General features: G+C 39.4%; 1 pseudogene; it reads right to left on the reverse strand.

The window, feature by feature from the left end:
* Positions 1–8150: 8150 nt before the first annotated feature.
* LOC148802707 (uncharacterized) lies at positions 8151–10481 on the reverse strand (annotated as a pseudogene).
* Positions 10482–10985: the final 504 nt, after the last annotated feature.

Here is a 10985-nt window from a genome sequence, read left to right on the forward strand (position 1 = left end):
GTATATCCATGTATATCTACTCTTATCATCAACTATTGTCAAGAAATATTTATGTCCATAAAATGAAGGAGCAGAAAAAGGACCCCATGTATCAATGTGAATCAAATCAAAATAGTTTGCAGAAGTATATTGACTGATGGGGAATGAAAGCTTTCTTTGTTTGGCATAGTGACATATAGAGCAGTAATCTGAAGATGGTAGTGATATAGAATGATCAAATTCTCTCAAAAGTTTCAATCGAGTATTGGACAAATGCCCCATTCTAAAATGCCTTATATCAGTGGCATTAAGCTTATTACAAAAGGGAATAGAAACAGAATTACAAGTAATGGAAGAATTACAAAAAACAGAAGGTAGGACAAGCCTGTAGAGGCCATTAACCTTTTTAGCTAGTCCAATCATCTTCCAGCATTAATGATCCTGGAGGATACAAAGATTGTGTTGAAAAATGAGACAATAAGGATATGAATCAATAAACTTGCTAGTAGATATAAGATTGAAAGAAAAATGAGGTATATAAAGAACATTATGAAGTACAAAATTGCAAGAGAATATAACAGTACAAAATTGGGTAAAACTACATGTGTATTTATGATAGGTGCATAGATTGAAAAATTGGATAATCTATTGGTTATATAATCAGTGGCACCACTATCAAGAATCTAGTGTGTTTGATGAGACTTATTATCATTAATAGGAAGAATCTTGTTGTTTGCCATGTTGACTTTAGCAGAAAAGCTTGATCAAATTGAACTAATTTTTGTGAAATCGATGTATGCAGGCAGAAGACCAAAGGAAAATTTTCTAAGAAAAGAAAATTCTGTCCAAGAGCTTCCACCGATGTATGCAAGTGGAAAATCGAAGGGGTGTCGATAATCAAAACAAGCAACGCCAAGAAAGCCTTGCTGAGATTGTCCAAATAAATCTTGATCTAGAGGGACCTGCTACGCACCCAAGATCAACAAGAATATGATCCATATAGATGAAACATACTTCTCAAGTGAAGTTGTACGTAAACAACATGAAATCCAACCAAAAGAAAGCAGAGAATTATATTCTTCGCATCGAAAGGTAATGGTGGCAAAACCAGGAAATTTCGGGAACAGAATCTAACTTTTTGCAACTATCTCCAATTTAAAATGTTATACCAGACATTAACTTTTAGTAGATTAGGATCTCTTAATAAATAATGGCTGTCAAAAGAAAAAGGCACAAGTGCTCAGAAAATACACTTGCATTCAGAAATACAGGAAAAAAAGAAAGTCAAAGGAGTTCTTAATATAGCTTACTCCAAAATAGAGCACGAAAAAAGAGTATAGTAATTCGGAACTTGCATTACCGCGGGAAGAATCACAATATCAGAAACAATTATAATTAACTCAAATATATATAAATTAAGTGAATTAATGTCTAGAATTCCAAGAAACCATTAATTTCTCGAGGATTCATCATTTTGTTTCTTATTGTAAAGAATATCAACATTGTATATAGTCAATCATGGAAAAATAAAATTTCAAGAAAACATCGCACATCAGGCACCAAGAAAATCAAAAGAATGAACAACAGGCACAATAAGGCGCCAAAACTGATCAAAGAAAGAATCAAAATCAAGCAAGATGATAGAGAGCCATGCAGGAGAAAGAAAAGAAAAGAGGAGTCTGCTGGTGCCGAACAGCAACAAGCTCTAAGAAACAAAATCAAATATCCTTGAACGTGTCTGTAACAATGGCGACACCGGAAAAAGATATAGTAGAAGCTAAGGAACGCTCTCATACCATATTAGAATTTGCAGAGAGATAATGCTCTTTATTGATTTGAAGAATAATACAGAAGGGGTTTATATACAACAAAAAAAAAGGAAGAAGAAAAAAGAAAACTTGTAGCTAATCTTGACTAATCGTAACTAACTTTTGGAAGAAGAAAAAAGAAAGCTTGTAACTTATCTTGGCTAATCGTAACTAACTTTTGTAAGGTACCGGTAAGGTACCGGTTTGGTCTTCTAATACCCTTTATAGACGAAGTCGTGAAAGAGGTTGACTTAGCTTTTTGGTATTACGTCGTCGTTGCACGTAAGCAGAAATTAATGTAGAATTGGTGAAGAGCTGTTCTTAATTAAGCTGACTGGTTCGAATTGTTTAAATATTTCTTAAGAATAGTGGTTAGAAGTGAGGGTTCCCTCCTAATCAGAGCAATAATGAAGAGATTTACCTATTTAAGTTGGCACTTGTCAATACAAAGAGGATCTGGACCCACCATTGGATGGGTCCTATGATGATAGCCTTGAATACTCAACACATTGGACATTTTTGGGGGTGTTCTTCAGTGTAATTTGTTGTCATGATTGGGAGTTTCAGAAATAAATTGTTTCTATCAAATAAAAAACATGGAATTTAAAACATGTTGCAACTGTGATTTGCATTCTCACAGGCCTGTTGCACAGTTGCAAACAAAAGGATGGTTTCCAACCATTCACCGGCAGCTTTCTGGTCAATTTCCGGGATGGTCTCTACATTTAAAACAATGACATTTACCGGCGGGTCTCAAGTCTTACAGTTGGATGGTTGTGTTCCAATTCCCACATGCTTCACATGGCTACTTCCTGCAAATCCTGACAAGGACGAGTTTTTGCACTTAACAGTTCAGAGTGGCGATCTCAAATTTGAAGGAATTCCGCAAATTAAGCTTTGAAAAATATACACTTCAAGAAAGAGAATATAATCATAGTTTAGAGTGCAATATGGTTAATGAAGGGAGATAAAATAATGGTTAATTCGTCTTTTACTTGTCAGAATGTAACTGTTTAGATATTGACCCACTTTTTTATATATCTTTAGTTGGATGATTAATTAATCTATTCAGCTCAAGTCAAGCCTTTCTAGCAAATTAATTGGGTTAGATTAAGTATCCAAGCTGAATCGCAAGACTAGAATCAATACTCGGCTCGTCATGAATACGGACATTGAACTCGTGGTTTAGAAGTATTGGACTATTCAAACTTTGCATGCATACAAGTAAATTAGTATTATGGTTCCCTTCCTTTGCTTATTCTACATGTTTGAATTTTTCTTTAATGGAGATTTATTTTAGGGTAAATTGTAGATAAGTATTGGATTATTCTATTGCATGTATTCTCATTTATGGTCTTAAATTTCAAATATGTCACTTTTACTATCATGTATACATTTAAGTCTAACGGATAGGCTTTAATTAGAGCTTTTTTTTTGGGATAATAGTATATAAGGGCAACTTTTGGGGTTTAATATGAATAGAAGTAATATATTTAAAAAAAATTTAAAAATAGGTTAACTTTTTGAAAATAATATCAATAAAGGGCAAAAACACTGTTCATCATCTTCTTCTTTCTATTTGTTCACTAGAGCGGCCGTCTGCCACCATTCATCGCCGCCCGCCACCGTTGTCCGCTGCCTCCGCCTCTGGCAACGTTGTTGGAGGTGGCGATGGCGGCGTTGGTGATTTCACTGTCCAATGCCACCACCTCCGCCCACCTCCGCCTTTGCCTCCGACGATGTTGCCGAAGATGGGTGGAGACAAAGGTGGCGGTGGTGGCGGGCAGAGGAATGACCACCAGCACCGGCACCGCCACCTTTGCCTTTGGCCACCTCCAGCAACGTTGCCAGAGGCGGCGGCGGGCGACAACGGACAGAGGTGGTGGGTTGTGGCGGGCGGTGGCGAACGACGGTTCTAGTGAACAAATGGCAAGAAGAAGAAAATGAACAGTGTTTTTGCCCTTTGTTGATATTGTTTTTAAAATGTTAATCTAATTTTAAATTTTTTTTAATTATATTATTTTTATTGATATTAAACCCCAAAAGTTAAATATATTACTCTTTAAATATATTATTTTTAAAAAGTTAACCTTTTAATTAGAGCTTCTTTTTTGAAAAAGGAGTCCGTAGGCTTCAATTATGTAATAAATCAAGGTTGAGTACAGGCAACAAAAATTCAGGAGGAGAACACCAGGTAAGTGGTCTAGAAACCTTACAAGCAAGGTTCAAAAAATCGATACAATATGCCCCATATCAGGCATATATCATATCTTTTGGGTTCTGAAACACCTGTTTCAGGATCCCACCCTTTTTTAATAAAAAAATCCTTTTTTAACTCCCCAAAAACCAAAGTTTAAAAAAAAAAAGAAAACTAAAAGAGATAATTCTATGTGAATCTAAGTAACAATACGCCTCTGCCTATACGCAGAGATGTATCCACACTTTGAACCATGCTTTATTGTGTGTGCAACTTTATTGCCTCCACGCGGGAGTGAAAGACACCGAGGCTTGAGGAATAAGGCATAGAAGGACCCTGCAATCGGCTATAGTTGAGTGAATTCGCCAAGGAACCTCAGACTGAGAGTTCAACAGGGTGAGAACAACCTTCGATTCAATAGACAAAATACACTTAATTTGCAGTCGCCTCATCAAACATTGAGTGGATAAGATCTGCGTTCCAACTGCTAGTAGTATGGTTTATCAAAGATGCAACTTTCAGATTTGACTGGTTCAAATCTTGGCTGATGATAAGATTCGGAATCCATGGGTCTGCATGTATATTAACTTGCCAGCCATCAGCAATGATCATCTAGTATCTTTAATCAGTTCATTTGTGACTTCCAACATGCTTCGCCAGATGATAGAATCTGAATTCCTCCTTTTAATATTCCAAAAAGAATTTTGTGTGCCCAAATATTTTTGGTACAAGAGTTGTGCTTAGAGCCTGTTTTGTTCTTTGAGGAATCTCCAAGATAATTTCATGATAATCACTTTGTTTTTAGTGGAAACATCATGAATTCCTAATACACCCATCTCCTTCGTAGCTAGAAGTTTTGCCAAGCCTGAAGGTAGATGTAAACTTCGCCCTATTTATAACCCCACCAGAAATCTTTGGCTATTGCATTGATTTTTGTATAAGTTGCTTGTAGGATGAATTGGGTAGCCATGAAATAAGAGGGGATGGCTGTGAGGAGTTCAAATCTCCGCCCCACAAGGAATTGCCCCATAATGCCCCATAATACATCTTGGCCGTGTATGGGGAACATCTCCCAATGATAGTACCACTCCCCATGATGTTATCACTGAGAGATTTTCCCAATACATGACGGAGATGTGCTATGGGGCGTTGTGGGGCGGAGATGTGAAATTGGCTGTGAGTGTGGATTTAATGAGAACTTCCCGTCCAACGTGTTATAGGCAATTGGCTTTCCACGATTGAAGTTTATTTTTGTATTTGTCCACAATAAAATGAAAACTTCTCTCCGAAAGAGATTATTGCATAAGTAAATAGCAGGTTTTGAAAGGTATTAATGGAAAAGTAAATGGCTGTGAGGGTGGATTTCATGGGAACTTCTCCTCAAAAGGTATTATTGCATAAGTAAATAGAAGATTTTGAAAAGTTGATTTCCTGGTCCCAACACCTACAAAAATGCATCAAAGAATTTTTAACTGTGAGAATTTCAATTCCTGATCTGAACTCTTACCTAAAATCAATATGTCGTCGAAAAACATATATGATTAATTTTCGGATAGTTCTAGGCTAGCCTGATTCCATAGAGAGAATTAGAATCCATCTGACGAGTTAGCAATCTAGACAGCAGGTCCATGTATAGCATAAATAAATATGGAGAGAGGGGGTAGTCTTGCCGCAACCCTCTCTTAGGTTGGAAAGGTATTTCAGACTCCCCATTCACTAGAATTGAGTATAATGTTGTGGATATACAGGCTTTGATAAGAGAGCAAAACTGGGGGGAGAAGTGCAGAACCTTTGAAGCTATGATCCTATTGTCATAGAGCTGCCTTCTAGGGTTGAAGGCATTCTGGAAGGGAGTGATGAGAGAGCCTATATACTTTTGGAGGCAAATGGCAATGATTTTAGTTACAATTTTATAGGTGACATTAGTCAATCCAATAGGCCTTAGATCTGAAAAACCTTGTGGAAATTGTGTCGCTCATTATGCAAGATACATCCTATATATATACAATTCCTACACCTGAATTTAGGAGATTCAGTTGCAGTAGGAAATTACTAATTACAAGTTCCCAAAGAAATCTAGGGAACTACTATCCAAATACATCTAGGAAACTACCAATTTGCAAGAAGATTCCCAACACAGGAAGGATACATGGAGATCTCCAATACAAGTAGGTTTCCCAATACTCCCCCTCAAATTGGCGCATGCAGATTTTGAATGCCCAATTTTCCAAGTAAATATGCGAATTTCTCTTTTCCAAGAGCCTTCGTCAAGATATCAGCCAATTGCTTTGTGGTTTGAACATGGAAAGTAACAATGTTCCCATGCCGTAGCTCATCACGAACAAAATGACAGTCGACCTCAATATGCTTTGTCCGCTCGTGGAACACTGGATTCGCGGCTATGTGCAAAGCTACCTGTTTGTCACAATACAATCGCGCAAGTTCATCATGCACCACCCCAAATGACAAAAGAAGTTTCTTCATCCACTTCAGCTCACACCTTATTGCAGCCATCGAACGATATTCGGCTTCTGTAGAGGAGCGCGACACGGTATGTTGTTTTTTTATTTTCCAAGAAACCGGTAACTACCCTAGCAGAACAAAATAACCAGTCAACGACCGTCGCGTCAACGAGCAACTTGCCCAATCAGAGTCGCAATAGGCATATAGACGCAAATTGCTATCAGAACGGAACAATACACCTTGTCCCGAATATCCTTTCAGATAACGCACTACGCGCAGAGCTACCTCCCAATGTTCTTGTCGTGGACTTTGCATGAACTGAGCTAGGATATGAACACAATAACACAGCTCAGGTCGTATAATGGTTAAGTAGATCAATCGTCCCACTAATCGTCGATATTGATTTGGATTTTCCATTAGAGCGCCCTTTACTAGTGCAAGATGATGATTCTGCTCAATGGTCACGGATGTTGGTTTGGCTTCCAAGAGTCCACATTCCGAGATGATGTCTAGGGCATATTTCCATTGAGACAAAAATATTCCCTCAGGGCCACAAGCTATTTTAATCCCTAGGAAATATTTGAGTGGACCCAAATCTTTCATATGGAAGCATCGATGGAGATACTTTTTGAATTTTACAATGGCAACAATATTATTTCCCCCAACAATCAGGTCATCAACATATATTAGCATGTGCAAACGAACATTGTGTTTGCAATAGGTGAATAAAGAGTAGTCTGGATACGATTGAACAAACCTGAACTATATCAAGGCCATTGTTAACTTCGAGAACCAACATCTAGGAGCTTGACATAGTCAATAGAGAGATTTCTTCAGTTTGCACACTTTTGTTCGATCCTTAGATATAAAGCCTGGTGGCAATTGCATGTATACTTCCTCATTCAAATCCCCATGTAAGAAAGCATTATGTACATCCATCTGATGCAACTCTCAGTTCCTAGAGGTCGCCACGGCTAAGAAGGTTCGGATTGTCGTCACTTTGGCCACAGGAGCAAAAGTCTCATTGTAATCCAACCCTTCAACCTGTCTATTCCCGAGAATAACTAGGTGCGCCTTATACCGCTCAATTGTCCCATCTAAATTATATTTGATCTTATAAACCCATTTACTCCCTATTGCCTTTTATCCAGGAGGTAGGTTTCTCAATGTCCATATACCATTATCCTCCAGAGCCTGGATTTCCTTCCTCATATCTTCTCTCCATTTCTCACTTTTTACTGCCTCAGAAAAACTGATAGGCTTGGCTCTTGTAGTAATACAGCTAAAAAAGCTTGATGTCTAGCAGAGAAGTTAGTACATGTCACATAATTTATTATGGGATAGGGAGTCGTACCTGAGGACTTTGACTCAGAGTTGGCTTGAGTGTGAATGGGGTCTTTCAAACATCAATCAATGTAGGTTACATAAGGCTTTAATAAAACAGATGGCATGCGATGTCGATGTCCCCTACCAAGTTGTTCTTCTGGTGTTGTTTGTGGTGCTGGATCCACACTAATTCTGTCCTCTCCGCCATTAACTTCCACTTCTTGCACACCCCCTCCATTGCCTTGCTCCTCCTCTCTCTTATTAGTATTTTGAAAGATTTCCCTATCATTCGCATAAATATTGTCTTCGTCACTCCCCCTGGCTTTATTTCCTCTATGGCTGTGAAAAACATCATCATCAACTACGACCGCAATTGCCTAGGGGTTGTCTTCAAAAGTGACTTCTAAATCACCGGCATATGGAAATACATTTTCGTGGAAGACTACATCGCGGGAGATGAAATATTTACCGCTCTCAACATCATATACGCGCCAACCTTTCTTTTTGTAGGGATAGCCTACAAAAACACACTTCCTACTCCTCGCTCCAAACTTATCCTTATCTCGAGGACTCCAATGAGCATAGCAGAGACAACCAAACACTCTTATTTGCTCGTATTGAGGTGTCGTCCCGAACAGTACCTCATACAGAGTCTTCCCGCCAAGTACGGAAGAAGGTGTCCTATTTATTAAGTATCCAGCGGTCAAGACACACTCCCCCCAAAAACGAACAGGCAAACCTGCTTGAAACCTCAATGCTCTCGCAACATTCAAAATATACCTATGTTTTCTCTCCACTCGACCATTCTATTGGGGTGTTCCAACACAGGAAGTTTGATGCAGAATGCCATGAGTCTCGAAGTATGATTTCAGGCTTTTAAACTTTGTTCCATTATCACTTCGAACAGCTCTGACTTGCTTGCCAAATTGGCGTTCTGCCATGGCACAAAAATTCTCAACAATATGTGCTACTTCACTTTTTTCAAGTAACAGGTAAACCCACACAACACGGGAATAATCATCAACAATGGTTAGAAAGTAAATGACACCACAAGAGGCAGGTACTTTATAAGCACCCCATGTATCACAATGAATTAGAGAAAAACAATCATCAGCTTTATGTTTATTTTCAGGAAAAACTTCCCTAGTTTGTTTTGCTCTATAACAAACATCACATGGCTTATCTCTTTCAGGTCTACTGTTTAATTTACCTACTTTAGGAAGAGAAGATAATATCTGTTTAGACGGATGCCCTAATCTGCGATGCCACAACTCTCATTCACTCATTCCGCTTATTCTATTTGCCCGAACCGATGTTGCTCCTCTAAAATGATAGACCCCATCACACTGCTCACCTACTCCAATCAGAGTCCTCAAGGTTTAGTCCTGTATCACACACAACTTGTCAGTAAAAGTGACAGTACAATTTATCTCTTGCAATAATTTAGCTACAAAAATAAGAGTGTAGTTCATTCTTGGTACAAAACGCACATGATGTAAATAAATATTTCCACCCAAATGCAAAGTCTCTTCCTTCACTGCAGTAGTTTGCTTCCCATTGGGAAGTTCCATCAGACACGGTGTAATATTCCAAACATCAATCAATAAATCAATTTCTCCAGTCATATGTTGCGACGCCCTGGAATCAATTATCCAATCAGTAGAATTTTTCTTACTGGAAAGTCTTTCACCAGATTTATGTGAATTCAGAATATTGAGAAGTGTTGTCCATTGATCTCCACTCAGCCCCAGAAACCCGCTACAGTCATGATCATTTGTGGTTCCAACCTTCTGTCCTCCAGTCTCACTTCCCGCTGTTTGGGCAGCATTTGCTCTTGCCTTGTTTCCTCGTCCTTGTCCGCCGGCACCCACGCCTGAACCACTTCGCTCGCGGCCTGCTCCTTTCCCGGTTGAGTGTGGTCTATCTCCCCACCATTCTGGATATCCGATCAGCTGAAAGCAGTTCTTTGCTTCATGTCTGGATTTTCCACAGTGTGTACAACTACATTTTTATCCTTTGTACGTGCAGCAGCTGCTTTTGCACCAGCACCTACATGTTCTGCAAAACCCACAACATCACTTCGTTCTTCTTTGCTCTTGGCTATACTTTGATGCCTTTCCTCTTGAATGACAATTGCATAGACATGGTTCAAACTCAGCAACGACTCTATGCTCAAAATATTCGAACACACGGTGCCAACGTCACGCGGGTACTGGATCATAATCTGCCAGTGCGACCCACATGACCTTCAACTTCCCATAGTATGCCATCATTGCTTGTCCCCGTTGTTTACAAGCAACCAAATCAGCCTTCAATTAATGGACTCGAGATCCATTCCCGATAGAAAATCTCTGTCACAGATCCTCCCACAAGTCTTTCACGCTCTCCGTATATGATATAGTAGATCGCAAGGTTGGTTCGATTATATTGAAAATCTATGCAACCAGCATTGAATTCACCATCCACCAATCTTCGATATCGGTCGAGTCATCTATTGGTTTGCCCAATGTTCCGTCAATGAACCCGAGCTTTCTCTTTGCTCTGAGGGCGTTTCTCATGGATCTCACCCATTCCTCATAGTTCTCACCTTTTAACTGAACATGTGAGATAATCATTCTAGGGTTGTCAGACGGATGCAAGTAGTACGGCGAGAAGACGGTCGTGTCTTTCTCTGCGCCTTTTCTGCTGTCTTCACCTCTGCTTGACATGGTGGAAAACCCATCGAGACGCGTTCTGATTTGCTAGTTCACACTGTTGTGCACTATTCCGATCCTTCGATAAAGAAAAGAAAACTGAAGACTGTAGGAGACTGTAGAAGAAAACTTCGCCGTTGTTGGAAGAAGACTATAGAAGAAGAAGAACCGAAGAACTCTGCTTGAGTGCAGAGTTCTTGTCTGAACTGCGAAAGTCGGAACTCGGAACCGCCGATTGCAGCCTTGGGAGGATTCTCGATCTCTGTCTCTCTGGAGTCTAGTCTGCTCTTGCTCTGGAGTCTGGAACAAACAATGAGACGAACAGTGGAATTGGTCCAACTGGTAACTGCTAAACTGGAAAGTCTGGAATGGAATTCTGAAGTCTAAATTCTGAAAGAGCCACAGTGAGGAATGAGGGAGACAAAGAGTCTTCCCTTCTTTCTATTTTCGATGGAAGTCTCGAGTCTGGATTCAGGTTTTTGGGAGCACCGTAGTGAGGACTGCGGAAGACGAAGTGTC

The sequence above is a fragment of the Nelumbo nucifera genome, chromosome 2 (genome assembly GCF_055504915.1).
Source record: "Nelumbo nucifera cultivar China Antique chromosome 2, China Antique-T2T, whole genome shotgun sequence".
Lineage (NCBI taxonomy): Eukaryota > Viridiplantae > Streptophyta > Magnoliopsida > Proteales > Nelumbonaceae > Nelumbo > Nelumbo nucifera.